Below are 20,036 nucleotides of genomic sequence, written 5' to 3'. Positions count from 1 at the left end.
AAGACAACCACCGACTGTTTGTACACTATATCCCAGTTCGCCCGTGTACATCCAGTATACCGGCCACTTGAAATTGTAAAATACGTCGCTGATTGTTTCGTCGCTATACCGGTTTTCGATAAATCCGAGCCTAACTAAGCTCGGTCACGTACTTCGGGTTTATACGCTGGGGAACGCAGCTCCCGTGTCCAGCTTCCCTGTGCAGAATTCGTAATTCAGTGTGAATGAATCTGGTTGTTTGATTGGCGCATCTTGGCATTATAGAAATGTCGCAGCTCAAGTTTAATTGACTTTCAACTGACACCTGTTTCGGTTTCAACAGGTGATTGTTATACGTTACGCAAATAGCGGTTCTTAAAGCTCTAATTTTAAGTTTTATCTGATGGTCTTTGGAGGAACTTCATTGTGGGTTAATTGCACTTCGTCTATAGTCAAAGATGTTTATAAATATCAAATAATTTAGGTGTATGGTGAAGCGTGAAATTATTCATAAATAAATTGTACATAAAACTTTGTAGCTAATGCTGTGGACTTTTGTTCAGTGTGCTTAACTACGTCCGTATGGAAATATTTTTTTCAAGCCACATAAGCGATGAGTCCGTGCAAAGCTGAGCGAAATAATTGTGGTGCCAACAGAAATAGAGGGAAATGACGAGAAAAGAAACACTAGGATAAAGCGGTCGTGCCTTATACTGTCATATCTGCATATACTGCCATATCCTAATGTAAGCACAGCGCAACAGAAAATGACTGATGACGATAAATTGCACGCAGAGTGGTGGCTTTTAACCCTATGTTGAATGTCGACGCTGTGTGTGTTATCTTAGTCAGTCCTTCTATATTGCACTGTTGTTACATTCATTATGTTCTACCAACATGCCGAAACTTTCATTCTGGTTGTCGCGTCGTCCTCAGTCTGCGCTATTATTTTTCGCCTCAAAGTGCTAGTCACTTGCTGCTTTTTGAAACTCGTGTTTTTAACGCTGAAATTCGTGAATTCCTTTTTTTTTAAATTGACTGTGCACATTGAACGTTATGCGATTTTGGCGATAAACATTACATAGAGCCCGATATCTTTAGCCTGGTTGCCCAGAGTGAGGTGTGCTATTGGAGCTTTGCACATATTACAAACGCCCGTACATCATTTAGCTACTTGGCAGAACTTGAGTGTGCCGTCTTTTCTGCTGCTATTTACTCAGCGCTGCCTGTTTTGTTTTGAGTACGGTGTGCAATAAATACGACATGCAGAGATAGATAGTCACACCGTGGTGTGGCTCGTTTATTTCGGCCTTGTAGGTGTGTTCACGGGAACGTGTGCCAATATTTGTTTAATTGATTGTGTTTAAGAATAGGTTTGTGCCTGGATGCAGCTATATCTAGTCCTCTTCTCTTAAAAAAAATTATTTTCATCGTAAAGGCACGAATAATCGTGAACCAGTAGAAAATTGATGCACGGATGGACATATTCATAAACCTATTACAACAAATGTATATTGTAGTATGTTAACGTTAAAACATTGATATCACTTGCTCAATTTACGAAAAAAGAAAGAGATGCTCGGTGTAGTGAGGAAAAGAAAGCATTATTGTCACGGTAATTCAAGTTGTGGTTTTCGCACGATGTAAAAAAGCTTTCACATGTAAGCTGCAGAATCGTATACGTGCATGTCGCTCGGCCCTAGTTTTAATACTCTCTTTCACGCATCTTTTTTTCGCCTTTCGCAGGTTATTCAGCGCATCGCATCGTTCGTCGTCGTAAATCCCGGTCCGGGCGATCCGAAAATCCCCGTCTAATCCAGTACGACTCCCCCGAAAGCACGAGGCCGTGCCGCAAGCCTGCGCCCGTTACTGCGAAAACAGCGTGGCAAAGCGAATCCAGGTGAAGCTGCCACACTCCCATAGTTGGAAAGGGAGGAGGGGGTCACCGGAGGCAAAGCACTCCGCTCCGAGAGGGAGTCACCGGAATAGGGAGAAGCAGAACTCCCCAAGGTGGAGGGAGTAAAAAGAGAGAGGGGAGTATTATTCCTCCGGGGAGAGAGCAGCGGGACGCACCCCAGCGGGGAGAGGAGCAGCACCTGTTTCGGGAACGTCCCACGGGGCGTCGCCGGAGTCGTGCGCTCCCGTCGCTATGGCGACGGACGCCGTTGCCCCCGCTTCCCGATCTCCGGTCAAGCGGTGGAAGGGACCCCGGGAAGGGACCGCGCCAGAGCCAGTGGCTGTTCACGCGTGGTACGGCGGCTCCTTCGACGAGCTGATGGAATGACCGCCTCGTCACCGGTGGGTTGCGGCGTTGACAAGCAACAGCAGTGTGTCGCTCGGGAAGGAGCGCAGGCTTTTGAACACCTGCTCTGAGTGGTGTTGACGACCAAATGCCGCACAGCCGTCCGAACTGCTTGATCGCCTTCGAAGCCACGTGACTGTCTTCGACGCGTGACATCAGCTGTCGAAGTTACGTGAGTACCGATGTTTTCATTCTCAATGTTTGCGTGTGTCGCATCCTTCTTCTTTTGCAGCACCTTTATTTCACCACGTTCACTTTTCATATGGTCTTCGATTAGCAAAAGTGGCAACGTGACTACGTGGAATGCATATTTAGGGAAGCTGGTTTGCTGCAGTGCTTCTTCACAATCCTCAGACTGGGCGACCCAAATAGCTGCGTGTAGATATCAACCGGCCGACGCGAATTGTTTCAAGGAAAAATTGAAAGACATCCGTTTGCACGCACGTCATTGTCGCCACGAGAACAAGAATTCCTTTCTTACCGAACATTTACATGAGCTGTCTTGAAGAGTTCAGTGAGCCGGAGTGGTCCTTTAAATTCAGTTCTTTTGTCTTCTAAGATTTCGACTTACATATTTGGCCTTATGGAACAATGGGCTTCGGTTGATTGTCAGTGCTCCGTCATTGTGTAATTCGTTGTCCTGCCCTTGTCTACGGAAATAGCGCAATAATATCTACGGACGGCATCGCTAGAGAAGCTTTCAGATTTCAATAAAACTTACTTATGCACTAGGTTAAAATCAAGACGCCAAAGAAATTTTGCTGTAGCATATATTTGCTGCGTTTTATGACGTCACGCGATTGATGAGGTGTGGCTGAACGTCGTGCCATCATTTTTTTTTTTCCTGTACGCCGAAGGGAAGGCTTTTCCTCCTTGTACTGTAACAAAAGACCTGTTGCTGGTCGTACGTTACATCTAGCCCTCTGTCGCCCCCGCTGTCGCCTATAAACACGACCAGGCGCATTCAAACATTTGTGAGCACAAACTAATTGCAAGACGCTACGTTGTCACTGTTCGTAGAAGCTACTGAATTTCAAAGGACTCCTGAACGGGCTCCGAAGGTAGTCTGCACTCACTCCCTTGTCGTTGAAGTCTTTGAACACGGAGTTGTTTAGGGGCCCTTCAAAGCTGTATTACTCAGAGAAGCACACGTCACAATTTGTAAAGTCATGGATGCGAAGTAATATGCAACGACCATTCAAGCACACGAGGTCGTTACTAATGCAGCTGCCGATAGATGGATATGTGTATACTGCCGACCACCTGTTGCTTTCCATCGCACGGCTTGAAAGACCCGGTGAAGAAGTAGGCCAAGTCTCGTCCTCAACTTGAGAGTATTTAGGAATGCAACCGATATGGAAGGTTGGCATGAAAGTCGACTCACGTCGTGTCCAATGTTTCACCCTCGTAAAGCGGCAAATGAACGAAACGCTTCTATTTGCGTCAAAGCAATGCACGCATTTTCGTTTCCACCATCACCAGTCTCTATAGTCACTTCGGTGTAATAGTGGCTCGTACACTTGCATTATAGACAACATATACTGTAGTGGCTGTGGCTTCGTAGCGTTATGAAGTAGTTATTGCGATGCGCATACGAGTTCTTAAACTCTAAAAAAAGTGTCGTTTAGCTCTTTGCTACACATGTGACTGTCACGTCTATAACTTTCTACAGAGATTTACGTTGACTCTTTGCAGGAGAGTCGTAGAATGTATGTCTTTTTAAACGACTCGCTCTCTTGTGGAGAGCGGCGCGTCCGAAAACACTCCTAAATAGGGGCAACATAACCCTCTAAAGGAAGTTGCGCAGGTGAGTGTCACGTGTGCAGCGAAGAAGAGTCGAACCACACCTTCTTTTTTTCCCTGAGAGTGTATACTTCAAAACCTTTCGATGTCGCGTTACCTTCCGCGAGCAATGTACCTAATGCACCCTAATGAGAGGAGACTAAAATGCAGCGTGCGAGAGATTATAGGCCTCTTCAGTTTAATTTTCTTTGGGACGAATGATTCGTTACACCTAAGCTTTACTGGAGCGTTATGGTGCGCAACCTTTTACAATTAAGGGACCCGTGTAAAGAAGTTACGTTGAACTACCCGAACGCATCGTGTTTCTACGTCGCCTGTGTCGAGAGCGCTGTACCCTCATTTTACAACAATACCGTATTCACAAGCTCATTGGGCAACTTCGATAAGTTATTTACATGGAAGTGTTTTACGCGTGGATTCAGTTAGACTTTCGTGTCGGATTTCCGTCACATAAATACGACAGCGAAATAAAATTGACCAGTCTGCAAAAAAAATAAAATCAAGTGGACCATCTCGCTGAAGGGAACACTGGTGGGATGCAAAGCAGCAGCGTTGCGACTGTTTGAACGGTGCTTACGCGGGTGCTATGGTGAGCGCTCGTAGATTCTTTTGGAAGATTCGCTTTGTGCCGCCGCGGTAGTCTAGTGGCTAAGTCACTCGGCTGCTGACCCGCAGGTTGCGGGATCGAGTCCCGGCTGTGCCGGCTGCATTTTCGATTGAGGCGAAATTTCTGTAGGCCCGTGTGGTCAGATTTGGGTGCACGTTAAAGATACCTAGGTGGTCAAAGCCTCCGGAGTCCTCCATTACGGTGTCTCTTATAATCATATGGTGGTCTTGGAACGTTAAGCCACACATAACAATAAAAGATTCGTTTCAAGCGGTGGCTGGCTTACTGTCTTGTAGGTGACATGTGTAGGCATGTTTCAAAGCGTACGTTAGGTGCCCGGCAGGTTTATTGCGCTTGAACCGACGAATCGGTGGTGTAGCGAGTGTCGGTCACGACAGGTATTGCTGGAAAACGTATCAGGCGACAGCTGCGGGAACCGCGGTGAGCGCACGGCTGGAGAGGGAGAGAGTGACGCCAGAGCACACTGCGAGGGGAGCGTGACGTCAACGCGCAGCAGCGGCGTGACCTGCTTGGCACGGCGCCAACACCAGCGGCGCGCGGCGTGTTTGTACGGAGGGACAGCGTTACCCAGGTTAGTCAATGAGCTGCTTCGCATCTTTTTTTTTTTATTGCGACAAAGACGTGCCTTTAAAGCTTTACTTCTCATGGTTAGATGCTTGGAATCTAAACCATGCGAAGTAAAGTAATCCGTTGCCGGGAGTCCAACCTATGGCTTCTCGGTCTATGACGGTGGCTGGCGGGCATTTATACCGCTATACCGTTACCGAAGCCATGAAAAAGGCTACACCAACGCGCCTTTTTAAAGGCGCTTTCTGAGACCGCGATAAACGTCACCTCTAAAACGTGCTTTCCAGGGAGAATAGTGCATGACCAGAGATAAGTAAGAAGACATGAGCCTTCTTTATTTCTCCTGTGATGCGATGTTTTCCTCGGCGAGTGCGAGCCCATGTACGTGCTCTTTTATTCTAAAAGAGCATGCTTTTATCGTCCAGATTATGTCTCTTCGACTTCCACGTCCTCCTTAGAAGTGTCGCCAGCGGCACGATGTTTGCCTTTACGATTGAGTAGCGCGAAGTCTATTGCCGCGAGATTCGTTGTGAAAGCATGGGAACCGATCGGGGGAACCAACCCAGTGGGTCTGAGTGGCTATGTCGCGTTTCTTGTTGCGAATTATTTTTTTTTTGCGTTTTGTGCAATAAGCATATATATTTCCAGACAGCGGTAAAGGTGTCCTTTCACCTGGTATAGAAAACTGAGACTCTGCTGCTCGCGTAATCAAAAAAAAAAGTTGTGAATTGCTACATTTTTGTTTTGCACTATCTTCTGGTGATGGTTGTAAATGTCGTCCATTTGTTCGAGGCCTAGTTTGAGAACGAAGTTTAGCCGAATTTCTATACAATTCCTGTCGTATATTCTTGTGCTCGGTTAAGCTGCTTATTCAAGCGGCATAATTGCGCTCGCTGTGCAAGTGGAAGCTGGTTGTAGCGCTCGCAAGACATTTCGATGTGACGGGATATTCAGCTTGTGTCCATTCGCCTATTTAACGAATATCACGCGAACATTGGGAAGAATTCGTCTATGGTGATTTGTTATTTCTCATTACGCGTGTTAAAGAGAAGCTCGTGAAAACTATTTATTGAATACCATGCAGGCTGTGGTAGGCAGTGATTGTTTACTGTGCGCTCATATAGGGCCAATAAAAAGGAGCTCGTAATTCGCGAGGTTGCGTAATACATCACCTGCCTGGTTTCACCGGCGCTGTTAGTGGATACCACTTTTCTGTTCTTTTAATGGAGTTGTATGACGAGTTTTTCTTGTTCAATCGATTCTGCGTGTTCGATATTGAAAAGCATTCGCTTGATTCTGCTTCGCTATAATTAAGATCTCACTGTACAGCTCATTATATGAAAAATTATATTAATTCAACGACACTAGCAGCGGACAGCTACGTATAAAAATTTGAGCTCATCGTGAATTAGATTCCCCACAAAAATTTCGATGTAGAATATATTTTGCTTCATCCGAATTTGTTATATTAGAATCTGACAGTACAGCTCATTCTAAAGATATGCTATGGCTTAAGTGATGCTCGTAGCGGACAGCTAGAGTTCCGAAAGAAGTTAGTGACTAAAACTGTTGAAAAGAAGATTTTTCACAATACTTCGATGCAGCGAATAGTTAGCTTTACCGGATTCGTTACAGGAAGTGCGCACTGGTGTTATCGCGGGCGCCAATTTGTTGTTCATCCAGCATAGCGAAATGCGCGCTTTTTAATCTTTATATGCTTATCTCCAGAATAGCGAAGCTGCGAAGTGTGCAACAAGACGGAGCATGTCAACGTCACGAAGAAGAAATGGACATGGGCCGGGCACGTAGCACGTAGGCAGGATAGGCGCTGGTCATTGAGGGCAACTGACTGTGGAGTCCCAGAGAAGGCAAACGCACGAATTAAGGGGAAATAGGAGGTTAGGTGGACCAATGAGGTTAAACCGTTCGTAGGCATAACGTGACATCATAAAACACAATACGGGGTTGATTGGCGAATCGGGGGTGAGGCATTTGCCCTTCAGTGGGCCTAGTCAGGTTGATGATGATGATGATGGTGGGGGTGCTTATTATTATTATTATTATTATTATTATTATTATTATTATTATTATTATTATTATTATTATTATTATTATTATAAAGGAAACAGTAGTACAAAAGTATTGTGGGTTTGTGTACAGCTGCAACCATTTTGGTTCGAAGCACCAGTCCCACATACGTCCTTGCGTAGTATTTCGTTCGAGCTATATATGGTTCGCTTCCGAATTCGGCTATTTGTCATATAAAAAGAGCCGAAATTGAAATCGAACGCTTTCTTTCTTTCTTTCCTTCTTTTTTTCTTTCCCAGGCCCAATCTCCCGTGTTTTCACGCTGTCACCCAAGTGTATCTAAAATGGCGCTCCCTTAGGCAAGCAGCAAACCGGTGTAATGCCGTGAAGTGTCATCGCAGCAGTGAAGTCGCTTTTTCTGCGACCTCGCGCAGCATTTGAAAGTCATGAGACCCGATCCGCACGCTTATTTTCATAGAAATATCTGGAAAGCTGTGTGGGCAGATTAGTACTCAGAAAAAAAAACATTCGCGATGGAATTTAGTTTCAGCGACCGTATATTTGTGTGCACTGTGTACTTTGGGAGAAAAATCTGGAACAAACAATAGAAAACATTCGTCCCACTCTCGCCTTGCCATTTTTCCAAACGTGCGGGATCTTTAATTTTGTATTAAACTAATAGATGCAGCGATAAAAAAACACGTTTGTTCTGGCAACGCGAAAACGTTCCCATAGTTTTTGTTTTCTTTTTCGGAACCTAACTGCGTACTTCGGGAATGTTTACACTTTTCCGGGCGGATATTCGTGGAAGATCTACATTTAATTGAATTCGATGGATGAAAGTTTTCTGTATCGGTATGCTTATCAATGTTTTTAGAGCGTACATAAACCTTACGTGGGACTCCGCAGTCAGGTATTCTGAGATGACGGGGCTGTCATATGACGATGTCCTTATATGTCGCGCCACATGTGTCGCCCGCATAATTTTCCAGCCAAAGTGAACGAATTGGTTCCGTAACAACTGCTGCCTATGATGATGCTGTTTCTTTGTTGTTGTTGTTGTGTTTGTTTCCGAAACATATCGGTTTAATATGTTGCAGTCTTCCTTCCGAGCGTGGGGTATTCAAGTTCGTGGCACATCTTCATCTCATCCATTTAGTTGGGGGAATTCGTAGAGGCTGGCACACTAGTTCATTTCTGTGGTTCATCGGCCTATATCAGTAAACTGACTGTTATAGTTTGTATATAACGTAAGCATTACAGTGGCCGCCTCGGTTTCGTACTCTGAGATGAGACGGGAATACGCACGCCGGACTCCCTATATGTCGGACCATATATGTCGCCGGTCTATACAAGTCGGGCCACATGTGTCGTCCATCATACTTGTCCAGCCGATGCGAAACAGTCTGCCTCGGCAATACTGTTAACATGCCGGTCGTGTTTCGGCGCACGACTCCTCCAAAAGTCTACGTTGAAACTCGCTCAATAAGCAAAATGATTCTATACCGTGCACTACAAAGTAGTCCTGTCACTCTTATTAAGGCACAATTTTTATAGTTCTCATTGAGTCGACAAATTTCAAACATTTCACGATACATTTCGGGACGGCAACGTCAATAGGAATGATCTAAATAAAACCCATAAAAGGCGGTCAAAAGCCATGGGATACTCAAATGCATGCGTGTAGCACGTATCGAAAGTCGCGCGACCACAATGTATACGTGACGTGAAAAATGACATCATCGCGACGTCACAGTTCGGCAAAATTAAAAATTCCAGAATAAGGACATCAAATCGCCGGACGACGTCGTCACGTGACATCGTCGCTTGGTGAAAGACGACCCGATCACGAAGGCTCCGCGAAACCACGTTAACTGCATAAACAGAAAGCTTAAGGAGTCAGGGGTCGTCTATAGTTATCTCGGCGCACTCTGCATACGAACAGTCGAATAAAAAGGCGATCGCATCGTTCAAAAAACAGTGGCCGTGAACTTGAATTCGCGCCACGTACTGTCAAAGAAATCGTTCTAGCAAGAGAGGTGCTGTACGTATACCTTTTCCATGGCTGCGGCTTTTATAGTCGACCAGGTCGATATTTCTTATTTTTAAACGTCTGGCGTCTTAATCTATGAAGATATCCCTCTATTTGTCGCCGTATAGCGCGGAGGTAGCGCTTTGATATTTGTTTTCGTCACTATTGGATTGTTGCTTTTTTTTTCACTTCTGCAGTGGTTTCTCGCTGCTAAACCAGCACATTTCGACCATGAAGAAGTAAGGTTACTTGAGGATAAATATGTGCCCTGCTTCCGAAAGCAGACGACGCGCGTGTTTGTATGTACATGCTATGGCTCGTTTAGCAGACGAATACATCTTCACCTCCAGACGATGCACGACAGACGCGCAGCTTGCGAAAACAGGCTGCAGTCGCTCTGACTTGCAGATGACGGCCACGGAATAGTTCCGCTAATCCTTAATATTTGTTTTGCGTGTAGAGACGCCGCCGCGGTGCGTGTTTAGTCTATATACCGGTAGCGTCGGCTGGTCGGGCCAGTTTTGAATTGCGTCCGTATTTCACCGTATGTAAATATAACTTTCGCGCATGAACCAGCGCTAGTTATTTTTAAATTTCAACAATACCCCGCGCACGTATAGCGTATACAGACGGTCTGCAAGTATAGGCGTCTTCTACACTGCTTCGTTTGCAGCTTTTCGTCGTTTTCTCGCAAATTCTCGTGCCGTCACGCGAATCGTTGACCTGGGATTTCGCGAATCGCAGATTGTGTGGCCCAGTATATGTATACGTTTCACGGCTCGATACGGGACCCCGTGGGGGGGGGGGGGGGGTATTCTGTGTAAGCCTGTGTATTTCATCGGCCATGCAACGCAAGCACCGGTTAGGCTTAGCTGTGGGCCGACTCTCCTTCCCAGAATCTTTCCGTACGGATTGGTACGACTTGGTACGTTAGTGTTTGTTTTTTTTTAGCTTTTCTTTCCTCGCGTTTTTGTTCAGTGTAGCCATCCGCGCGCAGCCTATATTGTGTATACTCTAAAAGTGACCCTTCCTTTGTTACTTATACTTCAGAGGGGTGGTGGTGGTGGGGGGAAGCGGTCAGTGTTTTCTTAAGCGTTCAAGAGCTCATTTCGCAGGAATACCGACGTAGGCGTTGGCATCGTTGGTTGTGAGCAGAAAATCATCGTCTTGCCCGTATCGTAAAAATCGACGAAGATGCAAATAAAATAAATAACAATTTTCGGGTCCGAGTGAGTATGAGACCAAGACCGTCTGCATAGCAAGCATGTGTTCTACCACAGAGCCCCCGAAAGTTGCTGAGACTGCTATCGAAAGAAAGAACAAAAAAACACTATACGAATGTCATTTAGTGAAATAAGGAATCTCCCTAACGCATCATGCATTGCGTGGCATATGTGTATATAATCGCTACAAGCGTGAAAGGATGTTAACTGAGCCATGAGTTGGTGATCTCAGCTGTGTTAAGTTTGGCCTGGAAATTCGTCTGGGCAGACGCCATTGTGCGTAAGCCAGTCTACTGGGGAGGCTCTCGCGCTGTCGAAGATTTGAGCGATTACCCAGACCATGTGGCAAGCGAAGGCGAGTTACTGACTTTCAACTACAGACCCTTTCGTCGTCTCTTCGAGCAGAAGCGGTGACTGATGCCCTCGGCGACTCAACTGGCGACGGGGAAGCTGTTGTGACCGGCGCCAGAGCTGACAAAAGAGCGGCGCTCCTTTTAATCCCCAATCAAGTAGACGACCGGCGGGCTGCCTATGCTCGTCAGGCATTGTCCCTGCTAGCCGGAGGATGAGACGTCGTGTCGCCAAGACGCCGTTAACCGTACGAGAGAGGCCAACAAAGACAGCATCTTCCTGGAAGAGACCGCGGCGGCCACCGCAAATCACCCCGCTAATTAAGCGAACAAATCGGCGGACCCTTTGATGTATGCTGTCAGGATCGTGGGACCTCTCGACTAGCGGTACACACACGACGAGGAAGAGCCCTGTTGGCGCCACCTTACAGTGCAGTGTTCACGAACAATATTGGACGTTCACGCGGACCGTGCATGCTCGTCCCCCTCACATGTTGTGTGCGTGTGATTGGTGTTCCACTCAAGGAGGAGGAGCCTGACAGGGCTTAAAACGACGCCGCAGAGTGCTGGACGTCGCTCTGAACCATGTGACGGTTCAACCATCACGCTTGTGGTTTGTGAAACCACTAACCTTTCTTTTCTGTAAATACACTCTAAGCCAAAAATGGCCAAAATGGGAGCAACGGCTGTTTTTACTCCTTCAGACCGACTGTTACTCTCCGAAAAGACCAAGCGGAACAAGATGGCCGACTTGTTCGAGAATGGGGGAGCAAGTGTATTCATCTTAAGTTTGTAAGGGAGCAACGGAAGGAGGAACCGCTGTAAATGCTCTCGTCACGCAACGGTTACTCCCCGGCAGGACACCGCACACAAATATGCATGCCGCACACATTGATATTCATGGGCCAGATTGTTGTTTGTTCTGTGTGCCAAACTTCACCAAACCAAAACAGTGATTTATTTTAGCATACGTAGATAATAAGATAGCAGCGCTGGCTGAACACAGAAGGCCTGAGAATACAGTACGGCAAATACCTAACACACGCAGCAGCAGAATGGAGAGTTGGCACGTCAAAGCGGACCGAACGCCGAAACACGTGCAAAACAACGATAAAAAAAGCCTAGACACGCCGTTCGTCCGCGAAGTAAGGGCGTCAAAGTCGATCAAGCACCAAAACACGTGCATAAAAAGCCCCCCCCCCCCCCCCCCGCCCAGATATATCGGAGAAGGAAAAAAAAAAAAGCGGACCCAGACGCGCTTCTCATCAGCCATACACTTAGTAGCACGCTTCACCGTGTAGTTTGAGGGCAGAATGACAAATCTGCGCCATCTGCGCCCGCACGACAAGTGTGGCGCTAGCGTAGCAAACGATGTAAATTACAAAGTAATTTTTATTCAGTGTTTATGTTGACTAGCACTAAATAAAAATTACACTCAACTTTTTATATTTATTTCTGAGTTTTAGTGTACCTCAGTTTTTTTATATAATTGTATTAGGAGAACACACTGAAATTTTTGCGCTGACGCCTGTGCTGCCACTGCTCGACGTTTTTTTTTTTTTCGGCGCAACTAGGTTCGCGTTCGCACTACTTACTCATTTTCATATGGTCTGTGGTTGGCGAGCACATGGACGTGCGCGCTTGTGAGCTATGTTTTGATCGTGTGTGTGTGTGTCGCAGATTTGCGTTTCTACTTATTCGTGATGAAGGTTAGTGTATATTTATCTTTATGGAGCGCGAAGTAGTTGTGGATTTTGCTGCTGGGTCGAACAAACACATCGTAAACACGTCTTCAGCTATCTACAAGCCTGTTCGCTCGTCGGACAAAGGACTGTGCATGCATCAGCGTGCAGGTGAGTGGCATTTCCAGCAACATTTAATGCTCTTACAATACATTGTTGAGTGGTTGCGCTATTGAAAGAGAAATGATTTGCTCTTATTCACCGTATGCATTGCTAGCCGTATCGGACTAAATTACCTCTATTACCGCCTGCATACCCTCTTGCTTCCCCTGTCACCACTGCAGTGCCAGTGTACTTTTGCAGTTAAAAGTTCATTTCCGCAACACTACCTCGCTTGAAAAAACATTGGGGCGGGGTTGTAGCTGCATTCATACTGGCACTTTTCTACCATTGGCTTTATGTAATGTTAACGGCTGAGTGTTGGGACCTTGGGCCGCATTTTTTAGAGATGTAAAGTGTATGTAAATCAGTAAGTGAACAAATCATTGTCGCATCACTTCGCTGGCATAGCCAGGCGGTTGCGCACAGAATTTTTTTAGGCCGGGCGTAGAGAGCCCAAATTGACGACCATATTCGCTTGCCCGGCCTATTCAGATAAGCGGACCCCCCCCCCCCCCCCCCTCCCCGCACGCCTAAAAAAAAAAAAAAATCTGCCCACATCACTGCGTCACTTGCTTCACCTCTGCGCTGAACGTACTATTTTATAAGCGCACTATCAAGCGAGCAGTTTACATATTGACAGAACAATTGGAGGAGGAATGACCCAAATCTTTCAGATTTCTTTAGTGATGCAAAACCTTAGCGAAACTGAATATTGTAAAAGACAATCATAAATGCTGTATGTTCTCGTTAGCGCTGTCATTATTCTGCATCATGAAATCTTTATGCGCTGTGAAAACTTGGCATGTCGTTGAAGTCACATATCGACGTTAATACCAATCGACGAAAATTTCGACAACCTCAATAACGCCGTTTGGGATTTGCCGCATGCACATAATTAGGCTGATTCCCACTTGGCTGTTCTTAACCTGTCTTCACTGCTACCAAATGAAACAATATTTGATCCATGTCTTTTACTTTTTTTTTCAGGGATATGACACAAATTTGGTTATACTGCAGATAAAGATGCTCCCAACGATGCTAAAATACAGAAAGCAAGTGAATTTTGGTAAGTGCAGACTTTTTGTACTACGTATATGAAAGCATCGCTTTTTAGGGGCAAACTGTGCATGTGTTGGCCAGAGAATAGTTCATTATGCCACATGGTTACACTGGCACTGACAATTCGACATGGCTCCGCTGGCCCGTGTGTGTGCTAACACTGTTACTGTAAGATAAAATGTTTATGTTTTCATTGCAGGGATTGCTGTTTGTACTAAAAAGCCAACTGCCAAGATTTGTTTACGCTGGTACTCCTAAAAGTATGCTTTCCCTATTTACATGGATTTTGGCTTGCACAAAGCATAACACTTGGGCCTAGATTCACAAAGCTGTCCATGCGCAGGCCTTCATAACAGCGTTTCTTGACTTGCCTTTACCCTGTTTTCTGCAGATGTTTCGTGGGTTTAAAAGTGCCACAGCATGTTGACCTTCCCCACTCTGAAATATTCGCGTTCAAAGTTCCGCAAGAGTGGGCTTAACTTTCTTGTGCACCTCTTTGCTAGTCCAAGATACTGAAGTGTTATGCTCTTACTAGAGGTGGCAGTGTTTCTAATGTTTGTATTTCCATCACATTGACCAAGTATGCGATCTTGGCTTGACTGGTAGCACATCCTCAACAAATGTCTTTGTGGCACATGTAGAAGGCAGTACAAAATAAATAGGCAGACATTCACACCGGGAGCTAACTTCTAATAATGCTTTTTTTTTTTTTTGGAAACCATGGTGTGCTTACTCCAATTTGTCTAACAAGCAGTAACCTGTTTGGCTGTGAACCAACAAGACGTTGAACTAATAAAAGCTTCACATCTTGTTGCTCTCAAATATATATGTATTGGCAAGCTATCTGTGACACTGTCAAACAAAGAATCAGAATAGCTGTGCATGCCTCAAGATATATTGCTTCGTTTACATATCTCGTGGCTGTGACTCGTCAACCGAGTGAACAAATGCACCCTAGTTTTCTAAATTTAAAGCATTTTTTGAAGGTAGCACGGTCTACATTTATTTGTCTATAGTTTTGTCCAGCCGTTTGCGTCAGGTACAAAGAAATATACTGAAGATTATCATGTAGCCTCTGCAAATGGTTGCTTTCAAGCAGGCTTTGCATGCTTGGCTTGTGCCTACAGGTATTGCACAATTCAAGACGCAGCAGCGTATGATAGAACAGTAGAATCGAGAGCAACTATGTGCACGAGCTAAATAAGTATTTTAACATGAGCGGACAGTACGTGTTATTTGCCACACACATGACCTCATTTAGAATGCCCATTGGTGAATGGGCTCATAGAAATGTCACTCAGCTGTGTATAGGAAACAAGTTAACTGAACCTAAGGGTATCTTTAACTGCTACAAATATGCCTTGTTGAGGTGCTGCACATTTTCTTCCAGAATATTGCTGTCTGAGACATCATGTGAAGAGCGTCTACCACATCAGCATTTATATGGCTTGCCAAGTAACGTTTGGCCGAACCTTTCTTTTTTTCACATTTCGTTTTGCAGCAGACATCCTAGAATGTAAGCGCTGCTGCAGTGTGTGTGACTCATTGTTATGAATTGATTCTGGCATGTTTAACCTCACACTTCTATTTTTTTTTCTTGCAGCAATGAGATGCTTCACATATGCCTGCGGTGACGTTCTGCTGCCCTAGCCTGATGGAAACACCAGCTGCGAAACTTGAGTTCTTCAGAATTGGAGAAGTTGCCCTTCTCTCACCAATGATGACACAGACTGCCCTATGCTAGAAATTCAAGATTGTTTTTCCATGGATGACGCAGAAAACCTTTGATGTATTATGGTGTTTGTTTAGTGCTGGCTGTGGTGTGGCGAAGTCTACTTTTACGTGTGGTCACACGTTGCCTCATAAAAAGAACAATAAAGCATTTATTTTCCTTTCAATATTGTCCACTTTTTGTGTTAGAAGCACCCAAGCAGTGCTCTTCCAAGGAGCTCTCGCCATGTGTTAAGCGTGTGACAAGCATACTCGAGATAAATACTCATTTCCCCAAGGAGTAACTGGAAGCATGTGCAGTTGGTTTTCAGAGAGTAACTGCGAACACGTGGGAGGAACGGTAAAGAGTAACTGTTGCTCTTAGAAGAGCAACTGGTGGGAGTAACTGGTTGGTCGGCAGGGAGCAACTGGTGGGAGTAACTGTTGGTCTGCAGGGAGGAACTGGATGGAGTAACTGTTCATCCCCCGAAGGAGGAACTGAAAGGAGAGCAACGGTTCCTCCCTCTGCAGTTACTCCTTTTAGGAGAGTAATGGGAGTGGCAATGCAATTGCTCCCTGAAAGGAGCAACCCCTATACCCCTGTTGCTCCGTTTTGGCTTAGAGTGTATGTGTAAATAGTGCCATAAACATGTTTTGTTTTCGTATCCTTTTTTTGTCAGCGTTCAGTTCCTCCACCCGGTTACGTCTGCAACTTCCTTCTTCCGACCCTTAACAGCAGCAGAACCATCAACCGGGGGAGCAGCTGCGCAGATTCGTGTGTTGCCCTATACCGACGCGTATTCTGGGCCCTTCTCTGATTCGCAAAAGAAATAATCATGCAGTATAGGCATTCGACGATACTTTCAAACGGCGAATGTTATGCTCACAGTCGTTCCTTTTCTTATACCGGCACGGTTGAGGCGTGCATTGAGAACCAAAACAGGTCAGCAGTTCAGAACTCAATTCGCACGAAGTGTCATGACGCTTCGCCGCTTACACCTCCAAAGTAATATTTCATACACGCCCCCCCCCCCCCGCCCGCCTCATTTTGGTTATTATGCGTACCAATATGATCCCATGGATACAATATAGTCACCCGGTATAATATTGCCTTCTGGGCACAACATTATCATTTCGCTACATTATTGTCCACTTGGTACAATATTGTCCTTTGGGTAAAATTTTTCACAATGTTGCCCAGGGGGTACAATATTGTCCTCGGGTACAATATTGTCCTCGTGTACAACATTGTCATTTGCATGCTTTATTGCCCACGGGGTATACAGGATCGTCTTCTAGGTACATTATTGTCCTTCGGGCACAGTATTGTCCTTTGGGCGCCGCAGTGTCTTTTGGGGTACAATATTATTCCCGGTACACAAGTTTTGACTTTTTGGGCAAGTTGTGCGTGGGTAGCAAAACAAAATACGACGCAAAGTTACGGCATGAACGACTATACGTCTCGAAACCTTTCAATGTGGCTTAAGCTTGTATACGTATATAAATATCCGAGAAAATCTGATACCTCTTTTAAAAGCAGCCCCTTTAGTTAGTGCACTGCGTGTGGAAAGTTCGAGGTGCTCCCTTTAAGGCGATCCGCTAATTACGCGCTCCATCCTGTTCTCAGCACCGCCGCGTTAATGTCAGCCGCGTGGTTTAATTAGATTTAACCAGCTCCTAGAGATTGGAGGATTTGCTGCTACTTTTTGGCGCCGTTCCTCTACCTGTTCGTGTACCGTGTCGAACTCGGATCAAAAGCTGCTTTAGACAGACTGTCGCTCATTTTCTTCCAAGGGACGAAGGAGGGAAAGAAATAGACGACGAAAAATTTAGGGAACTTTGCTGCAGTTCTCAGGGCGGCTGACGACGTGGTTTTACTGGAAAATTTAAGTGGATTAAGGTAACAAAAGACGTTGAAAAAGTGATTTGTTACAAAAGGAAGAACGGAATGACAAAAATAAGAAACTAAAAGTAAAGGAGAATACGACCACGCTTTTTTTTTGCTTTCATCCAGCGGCCGTGATAGGACACTGCTTGAATGTTGTCTCCCGCATGTCCGCAAGAAAGGTAACAACGCTTTCAAAGCCTTCAGTGCTGAGCACGGCTCGACGGGAAGATTGTATTTCTGCGCAGTCAGCGTGCATTAAGCCTATCTATTTAAAAAAGAAAATGACGTGTAACGGAAACTTCCGTGGTAGGCGGCAACCTGATAGGACCTGTAGACGTATTATACTGTACGGCAGCAACTAACGACCGTGCTTTGGGAGGTGTACGTTATCATCGCTCCCTTTTCACAGCGCGCTCTATAGTGGAGAAACGTTAGGACGTCACAGAGTTCCGATGAAAGGTGACTCGCCGCTCCATTCGACGTGCTTAGGTTACGACGGTATATACGCCCCTCCTCCACAATCTTTCAACTCTCTCCATCTCTTCCCACCTGCTTTCTTTTTTGTATCGTATAGCAGTTTTGTCGTGTACCGAAGTTTTCGGAATACAGTGCACGCGCGTCTGCCCGGTTTTCGCTGACCTGTCGGCACCGCTATAACGGACAGAATCCCGCAATATCCCGCAAAGTCGATAGCGACAGCGACGGGCCGTTTTGCCAGTGACGTCATGCCCGACCACTCCGCGGTTCAAGTCACGTCACTCTACCGCTATAGTGGAAGTTCCGCTGCTGCCGTCTTTTAGGGCACTGAAATGCGCCGACCCCAACTGTACCTCGAAAATGAAGGTCCGGGCATAGTTTCGTTTTCGTTTGGGCCGTTTTACGGACTCGAGATTTCCGGCTTCGCGCCGTTTTTTTTTTTTTGCTGCCAATAATCGGGCTAACTGACGCTTTCTTCATTTTAAATGAGCAGGTGGTTTTCTTGTTATTTTTTATTGGCGCCAGTATGCCCTGCAACCTAAGTTAAATAAAAAGAAAAAAGTTTCATTTCCTGTATGAAGGCCGGGAGTGGTTGATCCAGAGGACCGTGCGTCCAGCGCCGTTAAGTCAGGCGGTCAACCAGGGCGGTAGTGAAGGCCATGTAGGTGGCGAGTGCGAGCATGGTGAAGGCCCGGACAGGTCCCCAGTAGGGGATCGACCGTTGCCTCTGTGGCTGGAGCAAGGCGGAATGGGCCGGCCCGTTGGGCTATAGCCTGGTGACTAGCGGGATTTAACCAGTTGCCGTTCATAACGGTGACGAGGACAGCTTTCTAATAGCACCCACACACTAAGTACCACCTATAACTTGAGCAGCCTCGCTGTTTAAACACACGTGCACCTACGTAAAGAAAAGTTTAGAACATTTACCACACCCTTATATAAGAGTGAAGTTTATGGCCACGTCCCAGGCACATTCCTATCACTGTCGTGAACATACAGCGTGTAGATGCGCACGTCACCACTTTGCGCCCTTGCTGTCATAGTTCGAGGAAAAACGGTGTGCGTGCTATAAAAGAGCACACTCGTGCACGTGCGCTCCGCAGTTCGACAGAAAAGGGAAAAAAACAAAAGTTGAATAAAGAAAGAGCGAATGTCCACAATAACATAAAAAATGCATCGAGAACATTCAATCTAGGGTTTCGCTGCGAAGTCTTTTTTTTTTTAATGCTGTGGTTGTTAGACGTTCCGCCCTCGTTTTAACATCCGCGTCTGACGGTGTGTTATGTTTTTCGTTCTCTCTCTCTTTTGTTTGAAAAAAGAATATCCATAGTAACACCAAAAGAACAGGCAAGCTCCGGTGTCGTGCCGTGCAACAAACCCGCAAACGTTGGGATGAAAGGCTATCCCTTTAAAAGCGCCTGCGGGCTTCGTGTTCTGTGTTTCTTGTTAACTTATGTTGCATTTTTGTTCTCTCGCTTCGTCGTAATGAGTTTTCGGGGGGGAGGGGGGCGACCGGGGTTGGGCGTCGTTTCGCTGGAAGCATAGTGAATGCGTGGCTTTGGCGAACACTGGTTGGATGAAAGGCGAAGAATTAGGGAACAGGGACAAGGAAGCCCCGTAGAGAGGGAGCAGGGGAAGTTGGTTAAGGGATTTTTCCAGAAGTGCGTGTATAGTTTCGGTTTTGGTGGGGTTTTTTTATTCTTATTTTAGGGAACAAGAAATGTTGCGTACCATGCGAAGACGTCCGGGCAGGAAGATATACAACAACTGCGACAAAATGAGCTTGCGTCCTCCTTTTTTTTATGTGGCCTTAATGGATCTTTCGTGCGCGGCTTCGTCAATACATGGCTCAAGAGCTATAGCCCGACGAAGTAAAAAAATATAATATAAAAGTGATGGTTTAAACAAAATGCGGTGCTATAAGAGGGAAGTCGAACATCCCCGTTAGGCGCAGTTCTTTCTTTAGTGAGTTCTTCGTAAAGATTTCCCGATGTATTCTGAAATTTCTCGCTTATGACATGTCAAGTTTCCTTCGTAAAAAAAGCAAAAGCTGTTCCTGGCTACATAAGGTGTATAGTCACTGGCGGTGCAACACGTGTGTACGTTATGACCCATTTGACGTATCTGAACGGCCATGCGGAGTTCG

The 20,036-nt window shown here is 45.7% G+C and overlaps 1 protein-coding gene across 2 annotated transcripts in view; it reads left to right on the top strand.

The window, feature by feature from the left end:
* LOC119179282 (extracellular serine/threonine protein CG31145) overlaps positions 1-20,036 on the top strand; it is a 281,455-nt gene that overhangs the window by 180,412 nt on the left and 81,007 nt on the right. For both annotated transcript variants that reach the window (XM_075868977.1, XM_075868976.1), the window contains one exon: positions 1,726-2,453. The gene's annotated coding sequence lies outside the window, so the exon portion shown is untranslated. The remainder of the gene's footprint in view (positions 1-1,725; positions 2,454-20,036) is intronic.

Source organism: Rhipicephalus microplus, chromosome 7 (genome assembly GCF_043290135.1).
Source record: "Rhipicephalus microplus isolate Deutch F79 chromosome 7, USDA_Rmic, whole genome shotgun sequence".
In the NCBI taxonomy this organism is placed as follows: domain Eukaryota; kingdom Metazoa; phylum Arthropoda; class Arachnida; order Ixodida; family Ixodidae; genus Rhipicephalus; species Rhipicephalus microplus.
This window is presented reverse-complemented; position numbering and strand designations above follow the sequence as displayed.